Source organism: Bos grunniens, chromosome 14 (assembly GCF_055505025.1).
Source record: "Bos grunniens cultivar Pamir isolate PY7600 chromosome 14, Bosgru_T2T1.0, whole genome shotgun sequence".
Lineage (NCBI taxonomy): Eukaryota > Metazoa > Chordata > Mammalia > Artiodactyla > Bovidae > Bos > Bos grunniens.
The window spans coordinates 34620700-34647253 of NC_141178.1; the positions used below are offsets into that span (position 1 = coordinate 34620700).

The window sequence follows — 26554 nt, forward strand, 5'->3', positions numbered from 1 at the left end:
TGAGTCCAATAATAGTGTATTAATAGTGTGTTAACACACATCAAGCACAAAGATGCTACAGAATTATATAGTACGTGCTGTATAGATGTGTAAACTCATCTTATTATAGTATGATTGTTTTATTTTGTAAAACAAGCTCCCCAAAACACTTTTTAATAATAATGTGTGTATTCGAGGGCCAAGGCTGGACAGGAGAACAGTAGACTCCACTTTAGGTGCAAAATTTAAGGGGTGCCAGAAAGTCTAGTGATCAAGATAAATAATATTTCAATGTAATGTTTTAGAAATCAAAGTAATGCCAAAAAAATCCAAGAACAGAATATCAAAATGTTAAACAAAGTCAAGATGAATATCATTGATATTTTTTTGCCTCAGGCTTCAGTATAGAGTCTGTTCATATCACAGTAAACTATCTGGAAGGTTACACACCAAACTTTTATTTCTAGAGTGGGAAATTATATCGAATTTCACTTTGCTTTTCATTTCTGTATATTTTTAACTTCTTACCATGAGAATATATATAATAAAATAAATGAGCCTTTTAAAAGTTTCATTTCTTAATGAAAACTAGAGAGAAAATCACGGGGTGATGCAAAAGTAGATCCAGGCAATCGACTGATTAAAAGACAATGAGGCCGCATACCCCACAGAGAACCCACTGGCAAACCATTCCCCTGCACTGCAGAGCTCATTTGTTAAAACTACAAAAGAGAAAGAAAGAAGAAATTGGGGATATAAGAAATAAGAGTAAAATTCATGTAAGCCTGCTGGGCTTCAAGCTTAAGCTTGGGCCCAGGCTGGGGCTCAAGCTGCCTTCCGTAAAAGGAAGGGGTTGGGGAAAGACCCCTAGCAGTACCAGTGGAGGGTCTAACCAGCATCTCCCTTGGGTTGAGTGAGGATCTCCCCTTGTCTTGTGTCCAAGGAAAGGGCAGGCCTTGTCCAGCTGTCCTGCTCCATCTCACCATGCCCCAAAGCCTGGAAGCTCAAAGGCCCTGCAGAGTCGGGTCGTGAACACTGGCAGCAGCTGGGATGAACACGTGCCTCTGAATCCACAGGCCTAGTAATGCAACCTGGATGCACCCATACCATGGCTGTTAGACTTTGACATTGTCCCTTAACCTCTCTGATTCTGTTTTCTCATCTGTAAATGGGAAATAGTAACACTTCATTGGGTGGCTGTGTGGGTGATGTGAAAAATCTGTCAAGCAATGGTGCTCGGTCATCCCTCAATACATGTCACTTCTTCCTCTTCTTCTTTCCTTGGGGGGCAAAACTGAAACTATTCCCATTCAAAGGCCTCTTCACTCCTCAAGGGAAGTAGTAGCATGTGGATACCCAGCAGTACGCAGTGGAAAAATGGTGGAGATTTCACTTTAGAGGAAGGTGTGTGGCTTCTCCTTGGGGGTAGGTTTCCCTCCTCATTACATGGCCTTTGAACAAATGTTTAAACTCTTTGACATTTAATGAACAGGCTGATGATCTGAGGTGACTCAGGAAACTGCTGGTAACAGAAAGTGGGCTGTGATTAATAATAGGCTATGTCTAAATCCCTAAAGCAGATCAATAGAATGTAGATACGAGTTGATAGTAACCTCTTTTTTTTTCTTTTCAGTCTATTTGTAGTAAAGAGAAGGTATAACATTTTCCTAAAATAGGTAAACTTCAAGAAAACTTTACAAAGCAAAACAATACCAGAAAAGTGGGGAAGGGACCATGGGTTATGAAACTTCATAGAAGTTTTTTTTTTTTTTTTTTCTAAGACCATTGATAGATCACAACACACTGAAAACAATGAAAGTTCACCATAAACCACTAATCTTTCCACATACAGGCCGCCCATTATCCTTTGGGTTTTTTTTATTTTTTTAGAATATTTTTTAAATTTCAATAGTATTTATGAAGCTTTTCATTGAAAAAAATATAAAGCCCAAAGTTACAGTGACGTGTAATGCTACTATCTGGGTATCCCTTGTTGGCATTTGAATAAGAAAATAAGAAGCAATGCTCAAAAAAGAGGGGATGTATGTATGTGTATAACTGAGTCACTTTGCTGTACAGCAGAAACTAATACAACATGGTAAAGCAACTATACTCCAATAAAATATTTTTAATAAATAAATAAAATAAACATAACCCACGGAAGCTCTGCCAAGGTAGTAAGAAAACAGAAATGAAAGTTTTACCAAAGTATTTCTTATAATTTTATTTTTGTCAATTCCATTAGTTTTCTTACAGAGCAACTTTGCTTCTGCATGATTAAATATTAAATACAGAAAAGTATAAAAGTAAATTAGGAGTTTACCTTCAACCACACTTCAGATTCATCCAATTTTTCACCACAAAAGAAAGTATAAGAATTCTTTGGAGAGCTTTACAGACAGATTTTCAATGCATATATCAGCTCTTCTACATCTTAAATTGCACATTAAAGATTATACTAATCACAAAGCAACACATCTTTCTTTCTCACCCAGGTTATGGTATGAATTGTGCTCCCTCCAAATTCCTATGTTGAAGCCCCAACTCCGAATACCTCAGAATGTGACTGTATTTGGAGATGAGGCCTTTAAAGAAGTAATTAAAACAACACTGCAAAGTAATTTCCCACCAATTAAAAAATAATAAAAAAAGAAGTAATTAAGGTAAAATGAGGACCTTAGAATGGACCCTAATCCAATCTGACTGGTGTCCAAAGAGAAAACGAAGACCCACAAAGAGACACCAGGGTTCACGTGCACAGAGGAACAGCTGTGTGACGAGGCAGCAGGAGGGTGACTATCTGCAAGCCAAGGAGAGAGGCCTCAGAGGAAACCAACCCTGCCAGCACCCTGACCTTGGACTTGCAGTTGCCACAACTATGAGGAAACACATTTCTGTTGTTTAAGTCACCTAGTCTGGGGTATTTTGTTATGGTGGGCCTAACAAACTAGGGTAACATATCAGTAAATGTTTGTGATATTTCTGCATCAGTGCTCACAGATTCACATTTCATAAAATCATCACAGCTTCTTTAAACTCTGCCCTATTGATTGGCACTGACATTGACTTTGGGTTTTTGACTAATTCAAATAATGTTGCAGTGAATATTCCTGCACTGGTATTTTGGCAGAATTTTATAAGGAAGTGAATTTCCAGAAGTGGAATTGTTGGCTCAACGTATAAAAGCACACATACTTAATTTCAACAGATATTATCCAATTGCCCTTCAAAAGTTTCCACTTCCACCAGAGGTGTGTAAAAATGACATTTTCCCCACATTCTCAATATCCCTAGCTTTTTCATTGTTATCAATCCAATAGCTAAAAATTGGTGTACTGTTCTGGTTTCTACCTGTGGACAAGTCTGAACATCTTAGAGGGCTGTCAAGAGTACAGGCTCAGGGGGTTGAATTCTGGAGCTGTCTTTTCCTAGCTGTGTGACACTGACCAAGTTGCCTAACTTCTCTATGTATCAAGCTTCTCTTCTGTCAAATGAAGCAGTGGTGGAAACTACCTTGTCACAGCCTTCCTATAAGAACTTCATGAGTAAAGAGACATCAAGGGCTTAGAACAATGTTTGGAATAAAGTCATCTCCAAATTAATGTGAGCTATTATTATTTCTACTTAAAAAAATTATACGTGTTTTCTATTTGTATTACTCTTAATGTGCCCTGTGTTATGGACTGAATATTTACATCCCTCCAAAACTCATATGTTGAAGCACCAGTGTGGCTGAATTTGAGACGAGGCCTCTGAGAAGGTAATAAAGGTTAAATGAGGTCATAAGGGTGGGGCCCTGATCTGATAATTAGTGTCCTTATAAGAAGAGACACCAGAAGGATCTCTCTTTCCATCATCATACATAGATGGGAAGAGATCATCTGAGCACACTGTTAGATGGTGGCCACCTACAAGCCAAGGGAAGAGGCCTCAGAATTAAACCTTACCTTGCCAGCACCTTGATCCTGGACTTGGCAGTCTCCTGAAATACAAGAAATAAATTTCCATTTTTTAAAATACCAAGCCTGATATTTTGTTACAGCAGCCCAAGCAGACTGATACTCCCTGTTTACATCTTTTACTCATATTTCTGTCCAATTAGTTTTTTGCTTATTGATTTGTACGAGTTTCTCTCATCTATACTACCTTAATTTGATTTGTAAGGACAGACGTGTTGACCAAAAGACCGTGATTGGGTGATATCTACTAGGGTCTTCCCACCAGGAAAAGATTGAAAACGTGAATCAGGCAGCATTTGAGGTAAAATTTGCAGGCTAAACAGTGTAGATTTAAGGAGGCATGTGAAATGGTGTTCTTGACACCAGCACAAGTGTGGCATTCCATAATCTCCTCCAAAGACTAAGTACCAGGGCACCTTCACTTGACTTTGATTTTTTTAAAACACATCTCCCTCTCTTAAAGAAAAATACAGAGGGTATCAGTTACTTCTTACCATTGTTCATTTCCACATTAAAAATCTTGGGACTGAAATGCACTTTTTCAAATTTAAATCCAAAATTGTAACTTAATGCAGAGCAATTACAAGTAACAGATGCTGGAAGGTTAGCACTTTTTGCTTCCACAAGAAAGATACATATTGCATCCAAATTTTGGGATATGATATCCAAACTAACTTAGGAGCTGGCAGTGAGAGATCGCTAAATGTAAGCTCAAGCATATAAGCATTAGAGCTGGAAAGTATGGGGCAATTGGGAAACCAGACACATAAAAACTGCACTGTATTTGACAGACAGCCCCCTCCACTTGATTGGCACATCAGACCCCAAAGGTAAGGGGATAGAATGTCCCAGTAGAAGCATAAACCTCAGAATGGAAGTGCGGTGGATTCAAAACCCAAACCTACCATCTAACTAGCTATGTGATCTTGACCAGGGTAATTTAACCTCTAGGATTCAGTTTCCCCTGCTATAAAAGAAGAATGATGTTGCCTACTTTACTGAGTTGTAAAGATTCTATAAGTTAATGACTAGAAAGCACTCAGTCCCTTGCCTGATAAATGCTAAAAGTCCTGCAAATGACTAAATGTCTCTACAACTCTTTCAGTACCTGAACCCTTTTATTTTCTGAGTTTTTGTGATCCGTCCAACCCAATTCCGTATTCACCAATTGACTGTTAAGTGATTATGGAGTTCTAAGTGCCCAATACCACCCATACAAGGAATAAAAGAGTAAGACCCTCGAGAAACTTCCAGCCTCATTAAGGAAGCCAAATGGGTACCTATGAAACAATTCGTGAACCAAACAAGGCTGGAAAAATCAAGTATGTTAGACCATAAATGGCCCTGGAACTTGAGCCTGGAGGTGTTTGGGTGGAGCAGGAGGAAAAGTGGTTTCAAGCTGTCAAGGTGGGAATCGGTGCCCAGGTCGGCACTGCTAATGAGCCGTGGCCAGCCGCTCCACTGACTACAATACTCCATCCCCAACAACCACTCAGCAGGACTTATTCCTCACAAAGAGCATCCCAGGCACAGAGTGGCCGTGTGGACTCAGGCCAGATAGGTTCCCCTGAGTTTTCTTTTCCCTGTGGCCTGGGAGAAGAAGGTGGATGTTTCCTTTCCTCTGAAATACTTCACAGGTGACTTTCATGAGGCATCCTATGAGCTGTCATCCCTTCTCCTTATTGCACAGGTTCCCTAGCCAGGGGCAGGGCTCACAGAGGCAGGGGAGATGCCTCCTCTTTTTCAACTCCCCACAGCCAGGAGCCCTGGGCTCCCAGTGACTGACACAGCCACAGGTAAACACCTAAACAAATACACGAATGAATGCAGTTCACACATTCCCATGTGTCCTATATCAAAGTGTGGGACAGGCAGAAACAGGACAAAATGGGAAATAAGGAAATACAGCCCCCAAACGTGCTCGTGAGAGACGTGGACACCACTTCCCAGTAGTCTACCCCAGCGAGACTGGTCACAGCCATTCTTTGTTTCTTCCATGGCTTGGGTTCCTGGTAATAAAGCTGCAGAAGCAAAAGAACATTCCATTTGAAACAGGGTTTTGTTTTCAGAGGAAGTGGCAGGAGGTGGGGAGGGTATTTTACTTGTCATGGCAGCAAAATAGGCCCACCTAAAACTTGGTGGTTTAAGATGACAGCGTGTTCCCTCTCACGATCCTGTGGGTTGACCAGCTGCAGATGGACAAATCCGCCATGGGGACCCTTGTGCGGGTGCAGCCTGAGGACAGCTGGGCTGTTTGAAGACGGCATCTCCACGCGGGTGTCTGTCTCTCCCTCCTGTACCCCATGGCCTCTCTCCTAGGCCTGCTTTCACGTGGCCTCTCCTCCTCCAGGGCCTCCCCACGTGGCCCGGGTGTGTCTCACACCTTGGTGGTCACACAGGAGTCTCACTCTCTCCATGGCAGCCGTCCTCCAAGAGGCTGAAAGTGGAAGCTGCCAGGCCAGGAAAGAAGGGCCATCCTAGGAGTGTCCGTGTCACGCCCACCGTGTTCTACTGGTCAGAGCACTAGGGGGACTCCAGGGAGAGAGAAATGGACTCCATTTTCTGATAAGGGAGTGAAAAATCCACATTTAGACGTGCATGCAGGACAAAAACACTGCCGCAGCCAGACTTAGAAACTACAATCTGCCACTGTTTGCTGTCGCCACTGTCACTGTGGATGCTGTAAGAATCCCTGCTTGGCCCAGAAAAGGCAGAGAACACCTTAAGCCCAGTCCCACTGCTGTCGTATTTGACAGCTGAAAGGCAGTAAGACAAAGATGCTCCTTGCAACAAAGATTCTTCTATGGGCCCCCAGGGCTCCTAACCAGTACCCTCCACCAGCCAATGAAGCCTCTCTGTGTAGACTAGACAAAGGCACCCCTTCCTCCAGGTGGGTGCACAGCGGGGGAGGGAGGCGCCTCCCCAGGGCACAGCTGCACAGGCCACAGCCCTCCTTCTGGCGCGAGGCTCCCAGTGAAGCAGAAAGGCCTGCAGAGAACAGGCGATAACGACTGAACAACACTGCCAACAAGGGGCCCACAGAGTAGGGAGGGGAGAGGGGCTGGGTAGCTGGATCAGAAAAGAGAATTCCCCTCCCATGCCCAGCCCCTCAGCTCCCATGTGGGCACCTGAGAGCCACACCCCACAGCATCCCTCAAGGTGACGAGAATAACAGTGCATTTATAACAGGACAGAATACAGTTACATTACAGCCGGGAACCGAAGCTCATGGCAGCCGGCTAATCTAGGAAAAGAAAAGTAAGAAGGACTGTGTTATTTATAACCTTAGTGAGGTGACAGGGCCAAAACAATAGTGTCTAAAGTATTACCAAGGAACATAATTTTTCAGATGCGTAGTTCCTTTTTCAGAAACATATAATTCACTAGGGTGATTTAAAAGCACTGCCCTTTGCAGCTGTAAATTACCATTTGTGGGTGTTTGACTTCTCTGTCGGCTTATTAAGTCAAACCTTCGTTTTCCCCTTTCCAAGCTACAGCTATCAGTGTATGACTAAACTTTGGCAGGGTGTTTGCTCTGTCTTCGAGATGGCTCAGAAAACTACACCAGCTGCAGGTAGAAATTTCTAGAACTTGCATTCCTTCAAAATTCCTTAACATATAAACAAGAAATTTAACCATTTATATATATAGAAAGAGAGACTGAGACTTCCCTGGTGGCTCAGACAGTAAAGAATCTGTCTGCAATGCAGGGAACCTGGGTTCAATCCCTGGGTCAGGAAGATCCCCTGGAGAAGGGAATGGCAACCCAAGTACTCTTGCCTGGAAAATCCCATGGACAAAGGAGCCTGGTAGAGGCTAATATGTGTATCTACATATCAGTTCTCCCTCTGCTTCTATGATCAAAAACTTGAGGGACTGTTCACTCAAAGTGCTGCAGGAGCCTCTATTCAAGCTCCCCTAGAGCCGGTGGTGTCTCCTGCACCACCACCACCCCCCTCCCCCCAGCTAAAAATAGGCAGTAAAATGTGCTTTCCATGGAATCTATGTAGTATCAGTTTGCATCAGGTAAAGCAAAACCAGAATCCCCAAAGCCTCGTGGGTTTGGAAACCCACCAAATCACTTTACTCTACCCACCCAGTACTGCTAGGTATGTAAAAATGTAAATATTTTATTTTATAGTTTATATGGGGTGTTTTATAGAGCAGAGAAATCAGAACATGCTTAACGTGACACCATAAACCCACCAGGCTCTCATATCACCCGGCTCTGTTCCTCTCTTTCCTGCCCTTATCAGGGATGAGGGCAGCTCCTGCACCCATGAAAGAGTCTGACGTTCCTCACAGAAGATCCTGAACAAAACTGGGTCATTAGAGAGAGAGTGTGGAAGGGAGAAGCAACTCCTGCCTCTCCTAAACTAGCAAACGTCACCTTAAGAAGCTCACATGGAACTGAATGCAGTGTCGCACATGTTAAGTTGAGCCAGGATTGTAAGAACAGCAGCTGAAATTCACCATGTGCCTGGCAAGCTCTCTCTCTGCTTCATTCTCACATGGTCTGTGAGGTGGGCACTAACGGCAATAAGGGCTTCCCTGGTGGCTCAGACAGTAAAGAATCAGCCTGCAATGCAGGAGACCTGGGTTCCATCCCTAGGTTGGGAAGATTCCCCTGGAGGAGGGCATGGCAACCCACTCTGATAATCTTGCCTGGAGAATCCCCATGGAAAAAGGAGCCTGTGGGCTACAGTCCATGTGGTCACAAAGGCTCAGACATGACTGAGTGACTAAGCACAACAGCAATAAAATCCATAGTAACAGCAAATACCCCTGTAGTGCTCACGCTGTGTCAGGCACCATGCTTCTTGTGTATCAGCTTGTGTCATCTTTACAACAGCTTGATGATGTCAGGAGACTTTATTCTGGTCATCATTTGATGAGGAAACAGGTGCAGGAACCTGCTCAAGCTTACAGAGATAGTAAGTGACAGAGTCTGACTCTGAAGTCAGTGCTCTTAACTATGATTCTACCCATTTCACAGATGAGGAAATCGAGGTACAGAGAGGCAATGAGACCTATGCTCACAAACCTAGCAAGGGATCAGATGGGGCTCCACACCAAGTATGCCTGGCTCCAGAGCCCACGTCTTTCTTGTTGGGACTGACAAATGGACACAGACAGCAACCCAACTTCCTCTTCGTTGAAGAGTGATTCCTTGGACTCTGCTTCCTGGCACAGTTGCTGCTGTTGGCCTCGGCTCTGCCAACCCCAACAGTGCCAAGCATAGTTTGAAGAAACAGCTTTAAGCATGGGTGAGAGGGAGCACTGCCTAAATTATGTGATTCAAGCAGTAAAGCATCTGCCTGCAATGCAGGAGACGTGGGTTCAATCCCTTGGTCGGGAGGATCTCCTGGAGAAGGAAATGGCAACCCACTCCAGTATCCTTGCCTGGGAAATCCCAAGGACAAAGGAGCCTGGTGGGCCACAGTCCATGGGGTCGCAAAGAGTCGGACACAACAGCACACTCATTCACATGCCTATGTAACATGAGTTCAAGGGCATCCAAAAATATGCTCCCTTCCTACACTTAACGCGTCATTCCCTTGACTTTTGGGTCTGTCTCTTGCACATGTAAAACATTATGCTACATCAATAATCTGTGTCTGAAATGCTTTTCCCAGACTTTTCCTCAGACAGGGAAGAAAAAAATAAAGGCTTTGAGGGGTTGAGGTAGGAAACGAGAGCAGACTTGGACCTACCAGGCATCCCAGACGGAGCCTACACGGTGTTCACCGCTGGGATTCAAATACATCTAAACAGACTTAATGAGCTCGTGGGGCCGGGCTGCCAGCAGAACATTTACATAAAGGAGTAAGAGGCCTTCTGGGAAAGCTTTCACCCCAGTTGCGAAGAGGGTTAGCAGACAGGCTTGGCCCGGTGACAAGGCCCTAGTCACAGGGAAGCAGATGCAGTTCTGGGCAGAGCACCGGGTTCTATCACTCAGCAGTCAGTATCTGAGCGTAAGGTGGCTGTGGGGGAGATGAGGAAGTACCCCACTTGAGTGGTAGTCTGACAATCTGAGGTGAGAGAGTGCTGACTCGCTACCCATTGGAATAGAGCATGACCTAAGGTGGGGAGGGGAGTGCTCTCCCAGGTGACAGTTGGATCCTTGAAGACCCCAGTTCATCAGTCCTGTGATTGGGCGAAAGAGACAGGCACACAGTATTCCCTGAGCTGGCAACCCTGTCCTGGGGAAGCCAGCACCCAGCCCAGGGACCTGGATGAAGATGAGTAACGAGAGCCCCAAAACTCATTCAAAGAAAAGCACTGCAGGAAACACTCTCTTACCCTGTTACAGCCCAGCTTTTCACTGAGGACCAGGCCTGATGTCAGCCTTCCAATTACACATTCATTCACTCAACAAGTATTTCCAGAGGATACAGCTGTTTCTCCAGACACACCCTTTGTTCTCCACCCTTCAGCCGTATTAGCTTTCCTTCAGCTCCTTCTTTCACTCAGGCTCCACACCCCCCAACTGCCTCGACTTACGACACTTTACCCCACCTTCCCATGGTTGACTTCTCTTTGTCTTTGGTCTCAAAGTAGAAGTCACCTCCTTACAAAGGCCTTCCTGGCCCACCTATCACATGGATCCTCTGTTATTCCCTCTCACACCATATATCACTGATTGTAAGGAAGAACAGATGTGTGTGTTTCCCTGTCTGTCCCTTTTCTAGATCAAAAGCTGTACTCCATCCTCAGCACTGGTTCCGTGCCTGGCACACAGCAGGAACTCTATAAGTATTTCTCAGATAAGTGTTATTGCCTGAACCCCACTTAATAAATGATTCAAGTGCAGACCCAATGGCATCGGATTCCAGCTTATTGCGCCACCTCAAGGATCTCAAGTTCAGTTGTGAAAGAGACACATAAACACTAAGTAGAATCATGTGACTCATGTCATCATAAAGCTCTGCCCGAAGTGCTGTGAAAACATGGAAGACAGTCTGATGAATCTGGCTAGGGAATAATGAAAGCTTCTAGAGAGATGACACCTGGACAAATCTTAAAGGAAGAGGTAGCCTGGGGCTGCAGAGGCACAGTGGGAGCCTGTCCTTTGCAATGGAGGTGGAAATGGCTTGATGGTGTTCTCCCTCTCTTCCTTATCAGTAAGGGTTGCTTATTCTAGGCAGCTGCACGAAGACTCTTCCCTCATTCATACAGTAAGAGTGAATGGCACTTAGCAAAACACACATGGTCCCTGCCCTCTGAAGGCAAAGGGATAAAGAAACATGGTTGGCCCACAGGGTCCATGGACAAAGTACTGAGGAGATTATCAGAGGTCATATCATGGAGGGTCACACTGGGGAATATCCAGGAGATCCTGCTGACAGCCTGTCAAGCCCTAGACAGGTGAGTGATGCTGTTGCAGTTCACCCAGCCTACAGGCTGCCTGCCTGTGGTCCACAGGGAAAAAGTGGGGGATTAATGAGGCTTGATGTAAAGGTTAGCCACTATTCCAGAAGCAGAAACCTCAGTAAGGCTAAATGACTTATCCAGGGTCATCAGTTAGCAAGAGAGAAAAGGCTAGAGCATGGGCCTTCTACTTATGAGTCCAGAATTTATTGGGAAAAAGGAAAATGAAAACTATACAGAATTCAGCTAATCCATGATGTAAACTATAGACCACATATATCTTCCTATTAAAATGGTTAAATGTACACAAATATAAATATATAAGAAAAGAACAGGTGGGAGAGGGGAACTCCAGTATTTCTTACCACCAGCTCTCCACCTACAGGTAGCGTGTCTGTGCGTGCTAAGTCACTTCAGTCTGTCCAACTCTTTGCGACTCTATGGACCGTACCCAACCAGGTTCCTCTGCCCATGGGATTTTCCAGGCAAGAATACTGGAGGGGGTTGCCACACCCTCCCCCAAGGAATCGTCCCAACCCAGGGATCAAACCTGAGTCTCTTAAGTCCCCTGCCTTGGCAAGCGAGTTCTTTACCAAGGTAAAGGAGTCTTTACCTTGGTAGCAGGTTTAGTGCTACCTGGGAAGTCCCACCCACATGTAGGTACATTCTTAACAGAGGCAGAATCTGAGTGTCAATGTCCATTCTCTAACCTCTCACTGATGTCAGCACTTGACAGTTCTGGCTGTTCTCAAGGGATTTCACCTGTATTTCACTTGCTGGAGTCATCACTATGCAGGTCTCCTTCCAGGACACACGGTCAACTTCACTTCTAATCTGCATCCCCTTAGGCCTCAAAACGATCTGCTCCGTGATTTCTGATCTATGCAATTAGCTTGAGCGATGTTATATATTTATATCCATAGGCACCATCTTAATTTGGAAGTAGAAAGTGGAGCTAAGATAAGGAAAGGAAGACTAAAAAACCCTTCTTCTTGATCTGTCACACTCTACTGTTGTGACCCATTCTCTCCATACTGGTGTAAGGTCAGTGACTAAATTAGACAAAAACTTAGAATGAGGCAGCCTGCTCCTAATATTTCCAGCAGCAGTAACGCTCTTGGCTTTCCTTTCTTCATGGGTTCGTTGCCAAGCATTTCTATCAGATGAGGTGAGGAGGCTTCCTCTTAGTCAAATGCTTTCCTCTCTCCCCCAGCTGCCAATCTTGTTTCTTTTTTCTCATAGTAAGTTCCAGGAAGCAGCCCTCTTGTGTGAAAACTCACAGTCATAAAAGGGCCATCCTTTATTTGATACAGCCAACAGTTAAGAAACGCATGGGCAGCACGGACTAGATTATCCAATTATGGTCAGATTTGAGAAGCAAAGCAGAGAGGTGACGGTTGGTCTTACTATAGGACAAATGGAGACTTAAGTGGTTGAATAAAATGATGCCTGCCAAGCATTATCACGTTGCCTGGCATGTTCTCAGCATGCCTGTCTGAACTCCATACGTTAGCACACCCAGCTCTCTTACAGCCTCGACTCTTGATCTCCTCTTGGTCTACACTACCTCTTCAGGGGTGATCTCCTGCAGGCCTGAGGCTCTAAATGTCCCAATGTCTTCACAACTCCCAAATTTACCATCTAGTCCTGACCTCCCCTATTAGCTACAGTCATACATGCAGTTGCCTGACGCTTCAAATTGTATCCCCTGCAGACAACCCCAAATTCAGCATTCCCCAATGAAAGCTCATGATTTCTGGCTCTGCTTCCACAACCTGCCCCTCCTCCATCTCAGTAAAAGGAACCATCATGTATCCAAAAACTTAAGAGTCATCCTCAGTCAACTCCCTTTCTTTCATCACCCCTGCCCTTTCCACACACACATCCAATTTGTCACCTGGATCCATAAGCACATTCTCCAAAAGATGTCATGAGTTGGGTAACTTATATTCACCTCTCCAGTTACCCTCCTAATCCAGGACACCATTTTCTTTTCCCTGGACAACTATAAACTTGCAGAATGGGTCTCTCTGCTCCCATTCTTGCCTTCCCATGATCCACTCTCCACAGAACATCCAGGGCAAAACTCTAAAATAAAACTCAGATCATCTCACTCCCCTGTGTGACAAATGCCCACAGCTTCCCCCTGAACTTCAAATAAAACCTAAACTCCTTGTTCTTCCCCTGGTGATGGAAGGCTCTATACTGACTGGCCACCTGTTTCTCTCTCTCAATCATCCTCCTGCTTTCTAACTACCTCCAGCCACATTCCCAGCCCATCCTTAACTGGTGAACTTCTGCTTTTCCTTCAAGACTCAGACACTGCTTCTTCCAGAAAGACTCTCCTGAGACCTGTAGCCTGAGTTGGATGCTCTTCCTCTGATGTCTGGTGACTTATTCTCTCTCTCTCTCACACACATACATATTCCGCTCACACTGCTCACATCACACTGGATTTTCTTCTCTGTTTAGGAATGATCAACCCACCACGTCGTGAGCTACCTGAGGATGAAAATCATGTTTTGTTCATCTCTGTGGCCCCCCGGAAGTGCTGTGCTATTGATGTTTATTGAATGGAAATTCACTTCTCCTCCTGGCAATATGAGCACCAGCATGCTATAACAGAAAAGAGGGAGGTAGGTGGGTAGCACCTGTTTTGCAAACTTTACTTCTGTCTGGACCAGTCCCCATTGGAGACCCTTTCCTCCTGTATAGGACACCCAGGCTGAGCCCACGGGATTTCTGGGTCTGGAGAACCCTGGGTAGTCACTGAGCAGAGGACATGTGTGTGGCCACTACGAGGCTTGAGTCTCTATGAGTCCCGCCAGGTGTTCTGAAGATTACATGTGAGGGTCAGACTCCACAGTACACAACATGCTTTCGTTCCCATCTGCCCTGACTCAAAGGAACAAGCAGAGAAATATATGGAAATCCAACGATAAAGAATGAGCCACATGCCTCTAGTTGGAATTTGCATAAGGTTTCACTTACTGCAACTTTCTAGAAAATGTCAGTGAGCTTAGCCAGCCATCCTGTGGGAAAAGGACAGGTGATGTGATTGCTTTGATCCCATGGTTTACCTTTAGGGCTACATCTATCGGGTTCAAAGACTGGACAGATCTCTGTCAAAGGGCACCTCGATTGCTTCCACTCAAAACCCACTTTGAAGTCATCAGAAATGGAAGACTCAGAGTCGTCTCAGTTCCCAAACAGAAATATACCTATCTGCCTGTTGTTACTGTTGTTTAGTTGTTCAGCAGTGTCTGACTCTTTGTGCCCCCATGGACTATAGCCCTGTAGGCTCCTCTGTCAATGGGATTTCCCAGGCAAGAATAAATAGAGTGGGTTGCCATTTCCTTCTCCAGGGGATCTTCCCAACCCAGAGATGGAACCTGTGTCTCCTGCTTGGCAGGCAGATTCTTTACCACTGAGTCACCTAGCTGGATGCACACAAGTTTAAACAGTATTTAGGATAAAATGGGTTGATGGAGGATGAGTGCCAGGTGTGGCAGCCATGAGACCCTATCTTGTAGATCTCTAACTACAGGAAGCATCATTCACTAAGGGAAGCAGCTCTGAAATCCACTGCTGCTGACACCACAGTTGTGCTGAGGCCACAGTTCCCGTGAGCTGCTCAAGCACTGGGGATATCAAGGTGAACCTACTGGGAAACACGGGAAACTCCTGTTCTAACTGTGGTTCAGAGACTTCCTAGCAGCCTTGTCCAGGGCTCCTTAGGCTAGACAGTGGGCTCGGACATTTCCACCCAAACTTCCTCCCTCTTTTCTTCACTTGGAATCAGGTGAAACAAACAGGAGCATGCCTTATACTGCACCATATATGGAGCTAATTCAAGTTCCATATTATTTGATGTTGTTATGATTCAGACATATTTTTTAGTGCTTTCTCTCAGAGTCAAGATGTAAAGTCACAACACGAGTGGGGCAGATCTGTGATATCTGAACTGGGCAAGCTGTTCTCTGCACACCCCCTACCATTCCCACCCCTCCCACCAAGACTGAGATGCTCTTATGACTTAGATTCCCTGGTCCTCAAGTTCTTCACCTGCCAGATAAAGAGAGTAATGCCAGGATGGGCTACACGAGGATTAACAGTAATGTTTGAAGAGCATCCATTGCAGGTCTGGCCCATGGCTTTGTGCTCAATAAAGGCTTTTCTATTTCTATATTATTATTTCTGGTCTCCACTTCTAGGTAGAGGTTTCCAGAGAGGAAGAAGTTGTCTTCTTTGTATCTCCTCCTTTTTTGGTTTATTGCATTATAACATTGCAAAAAAAAAGTTTTTTTCTATTTAAAAAACCTAGTAGTACCCCATTTAACATTTTTAAGGCTACACACACAAACTATTTTTAACAAAACGCAAGCAGGCTTGGAAGGGAACTGTTGGGATAGCTACTTGCTTGTTCACTTATTCAATGTTTATTTGAGAACCAAGCATTGCAGACACAAAAATGAAAATGACACAGCTCTCCTTTCATGATGATTAATCTAAGAGAAGGCACAGACAGAACAAATCATGAGATGCAATAATCACTACAGAGAAATGTAAACAGTGCTATGGAGCACGGTGGCGGGGGGCAGGGAGGGGCGGGCAGTGATGCGTGCTCAGGAGTCAGAGCTTCCCTAAAAAAGGTACAATTTGAACTGGCATTTTGAGGGAGAAATAGAAGTTTACTAGATGGAAGAGGAGGGATTAATAACTAATCTTAAGTATTCGACCTAGAAATCATAAATAATTGGGAGGGAAAGTTTAGTTAATACACTGAATCACCAGATAAGCAGAACGATATCTAGTTAAAATAGTACAGAAATGGGACTTGTGGCTGTCGTTATTACCATCATCATCATCATTCTCTCTCTCTCTCACTTCATGGTTCGCAAGCCAAGTTGGTGGCACCCAAGGCAATCAGCCCCTCACTAGGAAACAACTTCGCTGGTGGCTCAGCTGGTAAAGAATCTGCCTGCAATGTGGGAGACCTGGGTTCGATCCCTGGATTGTGAAGATTCCTTGAAGAAGGGAATGGCCACCCACTTCAGTATTCTGGCCTGAAGAATCCCATGGACTACACAGTCCATGGGCTTGCAAAGAATCAGACACGACTGAGTGACTTTCACTTTTTACTTTTCAGGAAACAGCACAAGAGCTGAGTTATTATTTGCATGGTCTGAGCGCTTACTGGCAGAATAAGATGACAAGACTCTTGAAAAGACCTTTAAAGACGATGCCATGAAAATACTCACAGTTAAAACATCTTCCCAGTGCAGGGGTTCATATAAAAGCCCCATCCTACCAACCACCTGGTAGCAAGAAAAGAAGAGTCCTCGGCAGTGAGAGCTGGCCATGTGATCACTGGGTTCAGAAATGCGCTCCCACTTCCATAATCCCCACAGTTCAGAATACTGCAAACCTCTGGAGGAGAACAGTGTGGAAACTATGATATACTCTTTGAGAAGAAAGGCAAAGCAACCAGTTAACACACATTCAATAATTTCCCCTATCAAACTGCTCCAGCAACTTGTGAAAGTGGAGGAGGTTCTCTGGAACTAGAAGCCAAGGCAGTGCCATCTTAGAGAATCTAGGGCTCTGCAATGTAGAAAAACCTTTCCCAGAAAGCCCCTATGCAGTGGATATGTCACACTGGGGCCAGCAATGACTCTTACCGTAGTAGAGGGTTTATCAACTCGAGACTACAATCATTTAGGAAATCTAAAAGTCAGTTAACCCAACTAGCTTTTCTACAATGATGAAATAGAATGGAATGAAGCAGAATGAAACATGAGGGATGGAATGAAATAGAATAGCACATAATGGGATAGAGTTGCATCAGGTTGAGTAGAGTTGAGTAGAACAGAATAATAGACTCTATGAGAAGTACATAACATGTAAAGCTGATATTGCTTTGTAAAATGTCGCGAACCCAAGGGTACCTGTGTGTGCACATGCGTGCACGCACACACACAATCTGAGTATTAAAATGTATTTTTAACTTTGGGTTCCAGGCAAAAGAAATTCTATACCCACTCTCTTAGCATGCCTTCTCAAACTGCAGAGACTGAAAAACTAAAAATGGTATTTCCCACAATCTCTTGTAGCTAAGGGCTTCCTTGGTGGCTCAGCTGGTAAAGAATCCACCTGCAATGTGGGAGACCTGGGTTCTATCCCTGGGTTGGGAAGATCCCCTGGAGAAGGGAAAGGTTACCCACTCCAGTATTCTGGCCTGGAAAATTCCATGGACTATACAGTCCATGGGGTCGCACAGAGTCAGACATGACTGAGTGACTTTCACTCCACTTGCAGCTAAAATTTGAACATGATTTAGGTTGGCCAACCATATACAACTGTCTGACATTTGTTTAGTGTTGTTGTTCAGTCACCAAATTGTGTCCAATTCTTTGCAGCCCCATAAATTGCAGCATGCCAGGCTGCTCTGTCCTTCACTGACTTCCAGAGTTTGCTCAGACTCATGTCCACTTAATCAGATGCCATCTGATCATCTCATCTTCTGTCGCTCCCTTCTCTTCTTGCCCTCAGTCTTTCCCAACATTAGGGTTTTATTCTAATGAGTCAGCTCTTTGGATCAGGTAGCCAAAGTATTGGAGCTTCAGTTTCAGCATCAGTCCTTCCTGAATATTTAGGGTCAATTTCCTTTAGTAATGAAGGTCAAAGTCTCACTTCAGGTCCTTCTGATATTGCTGCTGATCAGCTTCATGGGGGCACTGGGTTGCCTGCAGTAGCAATGCCAGAAGGCCCAGTGTCCAGCTGCTGACCTCACAGAGGTAAGAAAGAGAGTTGAGTTCTGGGGTTCTTGTTTTGCAGAGGTGGATCTGGAAGCTATAGCATCATTCTGAAGGCAGTGGTTGCCTCAATTATAACTCAGACAGTGGGTCCCTGCTCCCATCATTGCTGTGTCTGACTCCTCATCCTCTAGCATCATGACTGTGGCTGAGGTGGCAGCCTCCCCAACAGGATCATTCTGGAGTCACTCCTGAAGTCTCAGGCCACTCTTTCAGACATTGACAGATTTTATAAGCACCTAATTCCCTTTCTGATTAAATATAGCTAGGTTGGCTCATGTTAGCTGCCATTAAATCCTGTCTGATCATGGAAAACATTCATAGGCATTAAATAATTCACCCAAAGTCTCATCTCTGAGTTGAATTCATGGCAAGGCTGGTACTAGAACCAAGTTATTTCAACACTAAGCTCTCTGTGCTCAGTATTCACTCAACTACACATTGTAGGAATGGAAAGAAGGAATGAAATTAGCCTAAGGGAAGGGCTTAGGTTTGGGGTGAGGTTTGGTACCCAAATCTTACTCCCAAAGTCCTCCTCCCCTCTGGAGTTGTTGGCTAAGAAAGCATTCACACAGCAACAAATAACAAAACACTATTATTTTAAAAATATTAAAAAAGAACAAGCCTCTGAGATTCCCATTAAGTGGCTTCTTAGGTAAATTGAGGCTTTCCTGGTGGCTCAGACTGTACACAATCTGCCTGCAATGAGCGAGACCTGGGCTCGATCCCTGGGTTGGGAAGATCTGGAGAAGAGAATGGCAACCCACTCCAATATTATTGCTTGGAGAACTCCATGGACAGAGGAGCCTGGTGGGCTACAGTCCCTGGGGTTGCAAAGAGTCAGAAACAACTGAAGGACTAGGACTTAGGTAAACTGGAGAGGCACATGAAATTTAGGTTTCTTCCCATTCCAGCAGAGATGGTAAGATCTGTGACCAGACTCCAAATGTCTGACCTAAGCACCCAAATCAATGAGGATGAACCTGTAACAGGGGTGCTTGGGTGTGGTTACCATCTCAGAACAGGACCCATGGGAGAGTTTACCACACACATGGGAATCAGGCAGAGAGAGAATGAACCATGAGCACCATCGATTCCTCAGGCTCTGACCATCCAGTTGCAGCTCTTTCTGCAGTGAGAAAAAGGAAGCTAGAAAATGGGTGGGATGAAGAATGGAAGGGCAGGCAGCTCTGCGCCACTATTGGGCAGAGGTGAGAAGATCCTGAGCTTCATCTCCTCTCCCTACAGAAAGGAGACCTGATGGGGAACTCCAGGTCCTGGGTTCCAGGGTACCCAGACAATGAGGGGAAACCTGAGGGTACCATGTTCTGGAAGAACTGGGAAAAAATGTTTGAGGAGAGAAAGGTTAACCAAAAAAATGCAGGGCATTGCAGAGATCACTTGCTCTGTTTCACCATCACACTCAAGAATCTTTCAGAATTTAGAGCTCTCATATCCCGTGGCTGTAACACCGCCTAAATGTGGAAACGAGCATCTTCTCTGGATTGGTGTTGCGGAATGCAAACCTCTTACACCTCTTGCTGGCCCAATTTAGCTCCATTCCCTTCTAAGTGACGTTTGCTAATGGGCTGGCATTCATCTTACTCTGGTGAGTTTATTTTATCACAGACGCATTGAGGAGGGAAAAAATTGCAACTTACCACAATAAAGTAAATATCACAAGATAAATGACATTGTTGGAATGGAAACCACTTAGGGACTCAGAATGGTCAGATGCAAACAGTTTTTAGACTATTAGCTGTTAAAGGTTATGCCTTACGTCACCCAAAAGGGTTTTTCCCTAGATTTATAGCGTGATCTCCAGGAAGATTTATTGCCTTCTTAATTTTTTTCCCCCATTTTAACTTTATGAACCATCAGCCTGAAATTCCTTCTAAGTCGTTTAGGAATGAGGAGTTGCAGGTTTTTAAGAAATGCTGGTGGTACAGGTTCTGCAAAGTTAATATTCTTATCATGAACCTGATTATGATACCCTTGAGTAAGAACTGAATCATCTTCCACTTGCTACTCTAGATTTACTTTCTAATGTTTTCCATCCCGCTGTCCTTCCCAGGAAACTGACCAGCAAAGATACAGAATAAGTGTCCGTGCCTTTGGTTTCCAGTTGGGTACAGACACAGGAAGGGCTGGCCAGAGACAGCAGGGAGGCAGGCATTTACCACCACCACCCCCACCTCCCTCCTCTCTGCTCCCTAGCTGACTTCTTCCTTGTTGCAAAGTCACAGCTCCTGTCAGGCAGCTGTCTCCTCATAGTTCTCCTCTCCAGTTTCCAGTAATCACTCCCTCCCCGTGACCAATTGTACCGTTTTTGACAAATGTTTTGTTTTCACTCTCAAAAGTGTAACCTTCTGCTGATGCTTTGGACTCAGCCACTTGCTTTGGTCGATGGAAGGTGTGCAGGTATGACATTCATCTCATCAGAGCAGAGGCATTCTATGTGCTCCTGCATGGATTGGCTCTGCCCCTCCTATTCTGCCCTCCATCCTGAGAGCAGTCTCAGTGAAAGACTACTCTCAGCCTGGGTTCTCAAATAAGAAGACATATGGAGGTCACCCAAGCCTAGCTAAACTCTGTTGAGCCCAGCTGAACCCAGCTGAGGCCAGCAGTGTCAAGCAGAAGCACCACCAGCCTACACTCATCAGGGAACATGCATAAGACATGGACGCTAGCTGTCATAAGCTACCGAAATACTGAGGTTGTCTGTTATCACAGCAAAAAATCAACTCATACTCCACTCTCATTATTCCTTCAGGTCTAGGGGTTTGACCCAGGACCTACTGTTACTAGCTTCAGATATTTGCCATTCTCCTTGTGGTTGCCCTACACCCTGCCCAAGACTTCGTAGCTTATTTATTTAAAAATGCCTCCATCTGCCTGATATGATTTACATGATGTTTCTTGCTGAGAAACTGGTACAAGTCACATTTAGAGCTGAGAATATTTTTAAAAAATCACAAAGAGGCCTGGTATGGAGTAATATTTACCATACTCTAAGAATAAACAATAAGGAGAAAAAGAAAGGTGAGAGGGAAGAAGAGGAGGGGAAGAACACAAGAAGTAGGAGGAGGAAGGAGAGGAGGGAAAGGAGGAGGAGGAGGGAAAGGAGGAGGAGGAGGAAAAGAGGAGAAAGACAGTGGCAGGGGAGGAGGAAGGCAAAGGAGAAAAAATAGAGGAGAAAGGAGAGGTGGAGAGAGGGAGGGGAAGAGAAGGGGCAAGAGAAGGAAGCAATTACTGAGGTTTCACTGTGTGCCAGACACTGCACTGAGAACTTGAAGATAATCTCATTCTGTTTCTACAACAATCTTGCTGCTGCTGCTGCTGCTAAGTCGCTTCAGTCGTGTCCGACTCTGTGCGACCCCATAGATGGCAGCCCACCAGGCTCCCCCGTCCCTGGGATTCTCCAGGCAAGAATACTGGAGAGGGTTGCCATTTCCTTCTCCAATGCATGAAAGTGAAAAGTGAAAGTGAAGTCGCTCAGTCGTGTCTGACTCTTAGCGACCCCATGGACTGCAGCCTACCAGGCTCCTCTGTCCATGGGATTCTCCAGGCAAGAGTACTGGAGTGGCTTGCCATTGCCTTCTCCAACAACAATTCTAGGTACTATCAATTATGCCCTTTTACAATTAAAAAATTAGATGAGAAGAGAGAAAGCAGCTTTTTCAAGGTCACCCTCAGAAAAGTCCAGATAAATTCATCCATGGCCTCAACAAAAAAAGCAGAACAAACATAGTAATGGGTGATGGGAAGGCCTCCTGATGAGAGCATCTTGAAGGATGCTGGAGTGATGCGGGTTATCCAAAACTCTTGACCAAGGGAAAGACATCAACAAGTATTTTGCAAAATACCAAACATCTTGTCTTTATAAAATGTAAGTCTCAGAGTAGAGAGACTCATGTGGATTCTGAGAATTTTGTGAAAGAAGTTCCATGAAACTGCCAAATATGTACACAGGTGAATCCCTTGTGGTACTTGGGTCATCCACGGGATCACCCACTGCAAACCTAAAGAAAGTGAATCCCAGGGCTCTCCTCTGAGTGCGGGATTAACATACCAGCTCCAATTGTTTCTTAGGGCTTTATTTCTGCCTGGAGTGTGTCCTCACAGAGGTGACAGTTTGAAAGAGGCTTCCATTCTGCATGGAAGTCTGGTGGTTCAGACAGTAAAGAATCTGCCTGCAATGCAGGAGACCTGGGTTCGATCCATGGTTGGCAAGATCCTCTGGAGAAGGGCATGGCAACCTACTCCAGTATTCTTGCCTGGAGAATCCCCATGGACAGAGGAGCCTAGCGGGCTACTACGGTCCATGGGGTTGCAAAGAATCGGACGCGACTGAGCACAGCACAGCACAGCTGCCTCTAGAAATGCAGGCGGATCATTCAATTCTAATTCATCATTCAATCTAATAAGTCTTTTGGAGGAAGCCAGGCACAACTAGCTCTGCAGCAGCACCAATAACCACCTACAAACCATCAACATGTTATCTACCTACAGATTCAACTGTTGGATCCTTTAATCTTTCATTCCTATCAGTTTTGTCTCCTTGCCTGTAAAAGGGCTTTCAAGTACCTGTACATCTGCCAAACTCCTTCACCTTCAAAAATGCAAACTCCTCCCTTGTTTAGTCTTTGCTGAGTTGGGATGAATGGCTGGTTGAGAAACACAACATTTCTTAACTGCTTGATACCTGCAGCCCTGTATCTAGTCTCCCTTAATCCTCAGCAACGCTGAGAACAAGATATTATTACTCCCACTTTACCAGTGAAGAAGCAGGATCAAGGGGTTAAGTAACCCCTTGGTAATATAGTTCTTGGTCTTAAGAAATCTGGCTCTCTTCCCATCTAATGTTTCTATCCTGGTATAGACCACCTGGAACCAGCTATGCGCCAGCCATGCCAAGGCTAGAAGTGCCTCAGGGAATGGTGAAGCCTTACGGATACCTGATGGCTGTGTGCAAATATAATGATATTCAAAAGCATCCAGTGCCCTCCCTGAGGGAAGATTTACTTCCCTGCTCTGTTGGCAGCAGCCTTGGCAGGACCCCTTGATTTTGCCAGAGCAAAATGATGAGCAAAGGAGATGTGTTCCTGTTTCCAAGCAGAGACTTGAAGAATCAGCTGAGAGTTTGCCACATTCTATTTTTCTTTCACTACAAGTAACACAGCTTTCAAGGTAGAGGCTGCTCCCGCGGTCTGAGTCACAGACTGAAGCCGCCCCCAATGGACACAAAGCATGAGTGCAAGATAAACCACTGGTTCACAGGCCACAGAGATGGTGTCACATGTCACTGCAGCATGACAAACGAGCCTATTTAGAGCTCTGAAACTCCAAGGGGCAGATCCACTGCCCAATGACTGTTAGCTTTTTAAATGTATGACAAATACTCAAGTGGCCATGGGCCTACAGTCAGAAGGGGTCGGGATTGAATTCTGACCTTGTCATTTACAACCTGGCCATGTGTCTTGGTGATCTGCTTAACTTTTCTGGGCATTCATTTCCTTCCCAGGTGGCGCTAGTGGTAAAGAACCCGACTGCCAATGCAGGAGATATAAGAGACATGGGTTTGATCCCTGGGTCAGGAAAATTCCCTGGAGGATATGGCAACCCACTCCAGTATTCTTACCTGGAGAATCCCCTGGACAGAGCAGCCTAGCAGGCTATACAGACCATGGAGTCGCAAAGAGTTGAACATGACTGAAGCAACTTAGCATGCAAAACTGAGACTAATGAGGACTTCCCTGGAGGTCCAGTGGTTAAGACTCTGTGCTTCTTGTCAATTCATCCCACCTTCTCCTTCCCCCACTTTTTCCACAAATCTATCCTCTACATCTGCATCTCCATTCCTTCTCTACAAATAGGTTCATAGGTATCATTTTTCTAGATTCCATATATATGCATTAATATACAAGATTTTTTTCTTTCTGACTTACTTAGCTCTGTATGTCAGACTCTAGGTTCATCCACATTACTACAAACGACCCAATTCTGTTCCTTTTTATGGCTGAGTAATATTTCATTGCACACAGATAGCTAGTGGGAAGCTGCTGTGTAGGACAGGGGGCTCAGTTCAGTGCTCTGTGATGACCTAGAGGAGTGGGATGGGGCGTGGGAGGAAAACTCAAGAGGGAGGGGATGTGCTTGGTTTGGTCCAGCCCCTCAGTCCTGTTTGACTCTTGCGACACCATGGACTATAACCCACCAGGCTCTTCTGCCTATGGGATTTCCCAGGCAAGAATACTGGAGTGAGTTGCCATTTCTTTCTCCAGGGAATCTTTCCCACCCAGGGATAGAACCCGGGTCTCCTGTATTGCAGGCAGATTCTTTAACAGCTGAGCCACCAGGAAAGAGGGAGGATATATCTGTATACATATAGTTGATCCCCATTGTTGTACAGTAGAAACTAACGCAATATCGTATAGCAATTATAGTCTAATTAAAAAAAAAAAAAGATTTCATGTTTCCATTGCTGGGAGCACATATTCTACCCCAGATTGGGGAACTAAGATCCCACATGCTGCGAAGCTTGGACAAAAAAAAATTGAGAAGAATGCCTACCACATACACATTTGGAGTGAAATCTAAAAGAGATAACAAATGTCAAGACCCTCACTGTCTTTCTGGTAATCCATAAACATCCCTCCAGCCAGTCACCATCCTGAAGTTCAACCTGGACACACAAACAGATGTGATCACATGCACCCAGCACATCTTCTCCAAGTCCTCGTCGCATTCCCCACCCACTGTGAGCCTTTTCTCCTGTTCCTGTCCTCATTCTGTTACAACCAGTGTTTAGACTATCCTGTCTTCCCTTATACATCTAGACGTTCTCTCCTTTTCCCCTTTCCCTCTCTCCAGCACCCCGCCATCTCCTGTACCCACACCTAGACACTCATCTTCCTTCTGAAACCTTCCCTCCCTCCTCCAGTAACAACTGCCTTATTCAAGAGCCTCAACCTCCTTCCCTGCATCTGTAATCATCACTGAAATGCTGAGCACAGCTGGATTTTCAAAGCCAATGGTTAATTGCAGGGAGCTGAGGGTAACCCAATGGCGGTTTCAAGTATTTAGAGTGTAAAATAATGAAGGTACTAGTGAGCAGACAGCTGAAAATCATCGTACAACCCCCTGAACAGCTTCCAAGGGTTCTGATGAAAGTGCCTCTCCCCAGCTGGTTAGGTTTGTGCTTGAGCTTAGAGGCAGACAAGAGCCAAAGACCACCCCAGGGAGATGCACAGTGGGGAGAGTGTATCCTCAGACCTACAGGAGGATGCTGATAACTTCCCCAGTTACCATGGCAGCTGGGCTCAGAAAGGATTACACAGGAAGTAAGCAGCAAAGTCTTTAATGAGGTGATGACCTTGAGGGGCTAAGTCCCTCCTTACCAGACACAGCAGTCCTCTCCACCCCATCCCCATTAATGAATGACCCCCACTAACACCCCTCACACAAAGAATAGGCCTAGCCTCCCATGGATGAAGAGGGAACCTGATCAAATATGTCATAGCCCAGCTGAGAGGTCTTGAGTTGTCATTCTGTGCCCCCATCATGCCATTTATTTAGTTACTTATTTTGGCTGTGCTGGGTCTTTGTTGCTGTGCACAGGCTTTCTCTAGTTGTGGCGAGCAGGGGCTACTCTGTAGTTACTGTGCACAAGCTTCTCATTGTGCTGGCTTCTCTTGTTGTGGCACATGGGCTTTGGTGCACGAGCTTAGCTGCCTTGCATCATATGAAATCTTTCAGATTGGGGATCAAACCTGTGTCCTCTGCATTGGCAGGTGGATTCTTAACCACTGGACCACCAGGGAAATCCCCTAGTATACCATTCTTTGCCTAATCAGCAAATTTTCAGACCACAATGGATAGAAAATATCTAAGAATTATTAATATATTACTCTACCAGCCATCATGTATTGTATAGATTTATCTACATGGAGGGAAGTTTGCTGAAGAGTCTTCAACTTTTAAAATGCAGTTTTTAAAGTATTTACTCTTTGTCAGCCCTGGGGACAAAGCAATGAAAAACTCAAAGCCCCTGCACTCAAGGAGTTTATGGTCCAAGGAGAAGAAATTGAAACAAGCAATTTTAACAGTGAGGTAGGACCAGCAAGAGTAGGGAGTGGGGAAATGAGAAGTGCTTGCCTTGTGACAAGTGCTCAAAAAAAGATTTAATATAAATGAATTTTTTAACTGTGGAAATAATCAACAACTGGAACAGAGCACCAGGTACCTCCCTAGGACAGAGCATTTGTATCTTCTGTTCCTCTGCTGGGAATACGCTTCCCTCAATGACTAGCGTATGAGCTTCCTGTTGCTGCTGTAACAAATTTCTATAGACTTAGCAGCTTAACACAACATAAACACATTCTATTACCGTTCTGGAGGCTGGAAACCTAAAATCAAGGGATCAGGGAC

At 44.9% G+C, this 26554-nt stretch overlaps 1 long non-coding RNA gene across 2 annotated transcripts in view; it reads right to left on the reverse strand.

The window, feature by feature from the left end:
• The window catches only part of LOC147359257 (uncharacterized), a 59984-nt gene that overhangs the window by 25572 nt on the left and 7858 nt on the right, over positions 1–26554 (reverse strand). Inside the window, exons 3-4 of one of the 2 annotated variants that reach the window (XR_015140648.1) lie at positions 3927–3961; positions 2189–2779 (exon numbers count right to left, since the gene is read on the reverse strand). This is a non-coding gene — a long non-coding RNA (uncharacterized LOC147359257). Of the gene's footprint in view, positions 1–2188; positions 2780–3926; positions 3962–26554 lie in introns of those variants that run through there. The other variant, XR_015140647.1, reaches the window with a different exon arrangement.